General features: G+C 43.2%; 1 pseudogene across 1 annotated transcript; it reads right to left on the bottom strand.

Moving 5' to 3' along the window:
• Positions 1-3983: 3983 nt before the first annotated feature.
• Positions 3984-5156, bottom strand: LOC147885562 (amino acid permease 5 pseudogene; annotated as a pseudogene). The gene is made up of 2 exons (XR_015543406.1): positions 4647-5156; positions 3984-4282 (listed from the first exon to the last, which is right to left on the bottom strand). The product of XR_015543406.1 is annotated as an amino acid permease 5 pseudogene (transcript).
• Between the last annotated feature and the right edge of the window lie 1386 nt (positions 5157-6542).

Below are 6542 nucleotides of genomic sequence, written 5' to 3'. Positions count from 1 at the left end.
CTTTTTTGTATTTCTCTTCCTTCTCTTTCTCCTTGTCTCCTCAATCTCCTCCTTTCAAGAAGTTACTTTTGTAATCTCCTGCTTCCTCTAACATCTTATTTGAAAAATGGTATGTTTCCTCTCTTTTGTAGGGCCAGTCCACAACATCGAGTAGGATCTACTATTTCATTAAGTAAGTGCTTCCTTTTTTTCCCATTTGTTATTTTTGTTATTTGCGTTGGCCTATAACTAGCGCCTTAAGCGCTAGCTGTAGTGATAGGCATAGCAACCCTCTCTTCCCCTCTCTTTCCTCCTCTTTCCCTCTTCTCTCCTCTTCTTTTCCTCCTTTCCTTCTTCTCTCCTTCAATCTTTCAATCTCTTTCCTCCTCTTTTTCCCTCTTTCCTTTCCCTCTTCTTCTCTCTTTCTTTCCCTCTTTTTTCCTCTTTCCTTTCCCTCTTCTTCTTTCTTTCCCCCTTCTCTTATGCTCATGCATAAGCATAAGCATGAGCATATGCTGATGCTTATGCTTATGCATGAGCATAAGAGAAGTAGACATATGCTCATGCATAAGCATGAGCATATGTCTCTTTTTCCCTCTTTACTTTCCCTCTTCTTCTCTCTTTCTTTCCCTCTTTCTCATTTTTCAATCTCTCTTTCCTTTCCCTCTTCTTCTCTCTTTTCCTCTTTTTCCCTTTTTCCTTTCCCTCTTCTTCTCTCTTTTCCTCTTTCCTTTCCCTCTTCTTCTCTCTTTCTTTCCGTCTTTTTCCCTCTTTCCTTTCCCTCTTCTTCTCTCTTTCCCCCTTCTCTTATGCTCATGCATAAGCATAAAAATGAGCATATGCTCATGCTTATGCTTATGCATGAGCATAAGAGAAGTAGACATATGCTCATGCATAAACATGAGCATATGTCTCTTTACTTTCCCTCTTCTTCTCTCTTTCTTTCCCTCTTTCCTCTTTTCCAATCTCTTTTTCCTTTCCCTCTTCTTCTCTCTTCTCCTCTTTTCCCCCTCTTTTCCCTCTTTCATGCTCATGTTCTTATGCTCATGCATAAGCATAATCATGCGCATATGTCTCCGTCTCTTATGCTTATGCTTATGCTTATGCTTATGCATGGGCATAAGAGAAGAAGACATATGCTCATGCTTATGCTTATGCATGGGCATAAGAGAAGTAGACATATGCTCATGCATAAGCATGAGCATATGTCTCTTTTTCCTCTTTCCTTTCCCTCTTCATCTCTCCTCTTTTCCCTCTTTCATGCTCATGTTTTTATGCTCATGCATAAGCATAAGCATGAGCATATGTCTACGTCTCTTATGCTTATGCATAAGCAAAAGCATGAGCATAAGATAAGAAGACATATGCTCATCCTTATGCTTAAGCATGAGCATAAGAGAAGTAGACATATGCTCCCCTTTTCCCTCCTCTTTTCTCTCCTCTTCTCCTCTTTTCCCTCCTCTTTTCCTCTTCTTCCTCTTTTCTTCTTCCTCTTCTTTCTCTCTTCTTCCTCTTCTCTCCGTCTTCTTCCTCTTCTTTCCTTCTTTCCTTTCCCTCTTCTTCCTCTTCTCCTCCACTTTCTCTTTTCCCTCTTTTTCCTCTTCTTTCCCATTTTCCTTTCCCTCTTCTTCCTCTTCCCCTCTTTCCTTTCCCTCTTTCCTTTGCATAAGAGAAGTAGACATATGCTCATGCATAAGCATGAGCATATGTCTCTTTTTCCAAAACTTTCTTTCTCTTAGCATTCTTCCTCTTTATCTAGTTGCTTGTTGATGTTAATATTCCCTCATAAATACATTGATGATGATGATGATGACACAAGAAGCACCAAATGGCGATGCCACACCATTCCATAGATTAAGCTTGGCCATGGCAGAAGACCTTAGGCAATACATGAATGACATTTCACATGTGGTGGAAAACTTTCAGCCTCTAGAGTATTGGATTTTGGGCTGGGAACCGTGAAGGCTGATATGCAGGAACTGGAGGCTAAGTGCAGTGCTTTAGATGCCGAGAAACTACACTAGGAAAGGAGCAATGACAAGGCACCACAAGAGCACAGAGAGAGAGAGAGAGAGAGAGAGAGAGAGAAAGAGATGCTAAGAAGGAAGTAATTTTGATGAAGGAAATTTTGGCAGTGAAAAACACAAGGATCATAGGGGGAACTCGGGGGACATGAGGTGTGGCACAGGGCAAGAAGAGAGATCTGGCTGCATGGGAACAAGAGTTCTGGGAGGAGAAGGATCCCAGGAAATGTAGCAGACTGGAGATCAGAGGCTAGAGGGAGAGGATGAGGTAGAGGAAGGAGGAAGACAAGATTGGAATCTCCATGAGAACGGAGGGAAAGGGATTAGAAGAAGGAAGAGTGGAGGTGGGGATGGAAGGGGGTTGGATCATTTCATTTCTTTATGAGGTGGGGACAAGGAAACATGTCATCATCCCATCCTTTCCAATTCCTAAAAAGGGGGTGTCAATGTAGCTCCCGAAGTCTTTAGGCCATGGACAAAACATGGTTATTCCCTTTCTAAAGCCATTGTAGACCAAGTGGTCTAGGATGGAAATAATGACGATTCCCATCCTTTAACCATCCTACTCTCATCCATGTGCTAAGTCCCTGTCTCCTATACCCTTGCCTCTCTCCCCCCCCCTGCCATGCCCTTCTCCCATCCTAGTTCTTTTGACTCTTATCATATGGTGGGATGGGAATAGGATAGAAAACACTTGAATATGGATGGGAATACCTTTTCCAATTCCCATCCTATATCCTCCCATGTGCTAAGATTCTCTAGCAGGAGAGGTGCCATAAAAGATCTCAGGGATCAGAGCAGCAAGAGCCATGCAATCCACAGCAGGTACAGCCTCACCTCCCAACTCCACACAAGCCTCCCTTTGCCTTGCGCCCCTCATTCTTGTTGATGTACTTTCCCTTTGCAAGGCCTCTGCACCTGAGACTCATCTGAAAATCTAGCTGGCACATCAATTCTGTGAGGAAGCTCAATGCTGTTAGGTTCTCCGTAAGGTTTCTAGGGATAGAATATTGGGGTCAGCAACCACCACTCAAACCTTTAGGATTCCATTCTCCATGAGGACAAAAGCTGACTACGCACCAATGGATCTGATAAAGTCATGGCACTTCTAAGAAAAACGCAGGAAATGCAGGGTAACCAATGATAGAGGAATGTGATGCTTCATCTTCACATCATCATTTGTAAAGCCATGGTACCAATGGACTACAAGGACTAAGGGAGCACCTAGCTCTCTCCTCCATGAATGATAACCTAGTCCAGAGTCTTGATGCACATGCTGACCTGAAACGAGTCCCTAACTTGATTGAGTTTATCTTTGAACTTCATGTACTAAGCTCTCGACCTGTTCATCAGTGTTGCTTATTCTAGGCAGAGAGGAGGATCTTGAAGGCAGTGGGAATGGAGCAAAGCCGGCATGAGGCCCTTAGCCAACAAACCAAAGGTCACCAAATCTAGGCTGTTCCACAAAAACCAGATAAGCTTCAAACTCCTGCTTGGGAAAGAAAAAGGAGGCAGGGCAACGAAAGAGGTGCCAAGGGATGCACAGGGCCAGGAGAAGAGAATGGAGAGTGAAGTAAGAGGAGCAGAGCGGATGGCAAAATCAGCTTTGGTGTGAAGAGGCTTTCCAGGAGGTTGCAGAAGGGGCGCGAGGGAGAACAAATCAAGCCCCGAGAATACAAAATGACCTTTAAAATTACATTTTGAGACGAAAACTCCAAATTATGAGTAACTTGAGACCACATTATGGAAGAAATTCCAATTTCCTTGCGTTGGCCTGAAGTACACTGCGAACTTACAGACTGCTCTTTGGCGAATTACGTTGCAAGCCTTCCAAGGGAAAAATCATAAATGAGATCAATCCAATAATGCAAATTTTAGGCATTTCCACGCAGGTTATGCTCGATCACACAGAATGAGAAGCGATGCAGTTTGTTCAGCGAGATAGAAGGTTTGATTTGAGATTATTATGTTTCCTTATTTCTATGATTTCTGTCCAAGATAGGGATAAGTGGAGAACGAATAAAATTTTAAGATGTTGAGTGGACCTAAATTGGATCTGACAGCGTCCATATACGTGTAATTCCGCTTCCCTGTGATAGGATCTGGAGATCTGTAGCAATCTGTAAGTAAAATGGATGTATAGTATGTCACGACTGCAAACAAGAGCAGGACCAGTGGCCCTGCAATCCAGCCCAACTGAGCCATACTCCATGGCAAAGAAAGTACTCCTGAGCCTATGACCGCGGTTATGATGTGAGCCGATGCTGTCCATACGGTCCCTACAGACAAACACAAGATTGATGAGAAACGTTCGTGAATTGACGAGAAAGGAAATGCCTGTGAAAAGAAACCTTGCTTTAAATCTAGCCACGTGTTTCCATCTAGGTCCGTAATTTAAACCAAACTGCTCGCACAAGGTAAGTCGATAAAAATTACTGCCTGTTCAACGTTGAGCACCATGGCACCCTTCTTGGAATTCTGAGCAGACTGAGAATCCAATTAATGACTCATGTTGCAGCGAATCTGACCTCCAAGTACATCTTACATCCGGAACGCAAGCTTTCAGAGCACACAGGATAGACTTTTAGGACGGACAACGAATTAGAAACGCAGTTTTCGATCGATACAAAAGGAGGGATCTACCAGTCCGCCTTGGCTGGCCATCGTCGTCTCGACTAGTAGAACGCGTCAATTCCGCCTCCGGTTCGCCATATCCAGATTGAGGAGAGGCCGCAGTGAACTTATTCGACTGGGGTGACGTGTGGAGGACATTTGAACGTGAAGGTGAATCTACATGAGCCATCGAAGATACTCTTACAAGTCTCAAGATACTTCCCTGCAAGTTTCTTTTATAAATGGAAGCGTAGTGTGCTGATCAAATGCAATCTATACTTGTGCACGCTCTTGGTGTAGACCGGCGATAATGCACATGGAAAGGGTGTGAAATGTGCAGATTGTCAAGAAGAGGAGCTCAAATGAAGACTTGGGGTTTAGCCCACGAATTTGTCTACGAAGTTTCTCGTGCGGTTTCGCCCACGAATTTGACCCGTCTACAAAGTTTCTCGTGCATGGTCCTGGCCACAGAGAGAGAGAGAGTGTGTGTGTGATTGAGTGGGAGTGGGAAACGGAATATTGCTTTCTACAGTGCTATCAATGCGGCAACTTGAAGCCGGGACCAGAAGAAGCCCAGCTACACTCTTCAAATATACGCATGCAGGAGCTCATCAGGAGTCAAGGTCTCAACCGACAACGTTCAACAAAAGCGGGACAGCTGAAGCTGAGCAGCTGAGGCGGAGGGTCCTGATCCTTCAAAAAGGAAGATGTTGAGGGACAATCTTATGACAAGTCAAAAGAGTGATACAGAAAGCCTTGAGAGGAACCGAAGAATTGAAAGGAAAGCTTGTGTGGGTGCAAATAGACGTGGAATGTCTCACCTACCAATTTTAGATTGAAGTTCCAACCACCTGCTTTGTGTTCCTTAAGCCAAAACATCAAGGCATTATAGGTTTGAGTTGCATTCTCAGGAGTTCAAAATGGGGTTGGAGAAAGGATGTATACAGAAAGAGGAAAGCAATGATCTACTATTTGAGAAAGGATGTATCAAGGAGGAGGGGAATAGTGCCAACATTGTTTAGTACAAGCGACTAAAACGTGTGGGTGTGTATGTGCTAGTCCTGAGTTCAAGCCCTAGGGGCAACTCAGGGCTTTGTCTTGGTCACCTCGTTGTTGGCACTTTCAAGATTTCAGGACAACTCAGGGCAATCGTCTACTATCTAAGGAAACTTGGTAGCTAGCCCGTAGGCCCCTTCCAAGTCGTCAGCATAGACTATCTCCCATCATGCAGCGGCATGAAAGACTTTAAATTAAAGCATGCATACGGCCAATAAAGAGAAGCATAATGCATCCTATCTGCTAAAATATATGATTCTATGACATGACGGTTTAAGGAAATTTCGTTTGTGTGACGACGACAATGGGGATTAATCCTCTATCACTTAAGGGCGTTTACATGTAGCATTTGAATGATCCCAATAGGACCAAAGTTAAGAGGGATGTGGCTAAAATTTTCAATATTAAAAGTACCAACTATGTTTAGACCAACCTAATTGCTAGAGAGGAAAAGAGGAGAAGGAGAAGGAGACATATGCTCATGCATAAGCATAAGCATAAGAGAAGGAAGAGGGAAAGAGAGCATAAGCATAAGAGATACGGAAAGAAAGCATATGCTTATGCTTATGCATGAGCATATGAGCATAAAAGAGAAAGAGAGAAAGCTTAAGCATAGGCAAATACATATTCTTATGAAAAGAGATCAAAAGAGGGGAAAGAGGGGGAGAAAGAGAGAGGAAAAGAGGAGAAGGAGAAGGAGACATATGCTCATGTATAAGCATAAGCATAAGAGAAGGAAGAGGGAAAAAGAGCATAAGCATAAGAGAAAAGGAAAGAAAGGATATGCTTATGCTTATGCATGAGCATATGAGTGTAAAAGAAAAAGAGACAAAGCTTAAGCATAGGCAAATACATATGCTTATGAAAAAA

The sequence above is a fragment of the Dipteris shenzhenensis genome, chromosome 25 (genome assembly GCF_047967505.1).
Source record: "Dipteris shenzhenensis isolate YYH24624 ecotype China chromosome 25, Dip_SZ_1.0, whole genome shotgun sequence".
In the NCBI taxonomy this organism is placed as follows: Eukaryota; Viridiplantae; Streptophyta; class Polypodiopsida; order Gleicheniales; family Dipteridaceae; genus Dipteris; species Dipteris shenzhenensis.
Note: the sequence above shows the minus strand (reverse complement) of the source record. Positions and strands in the feature narration are given on the sequence as shown.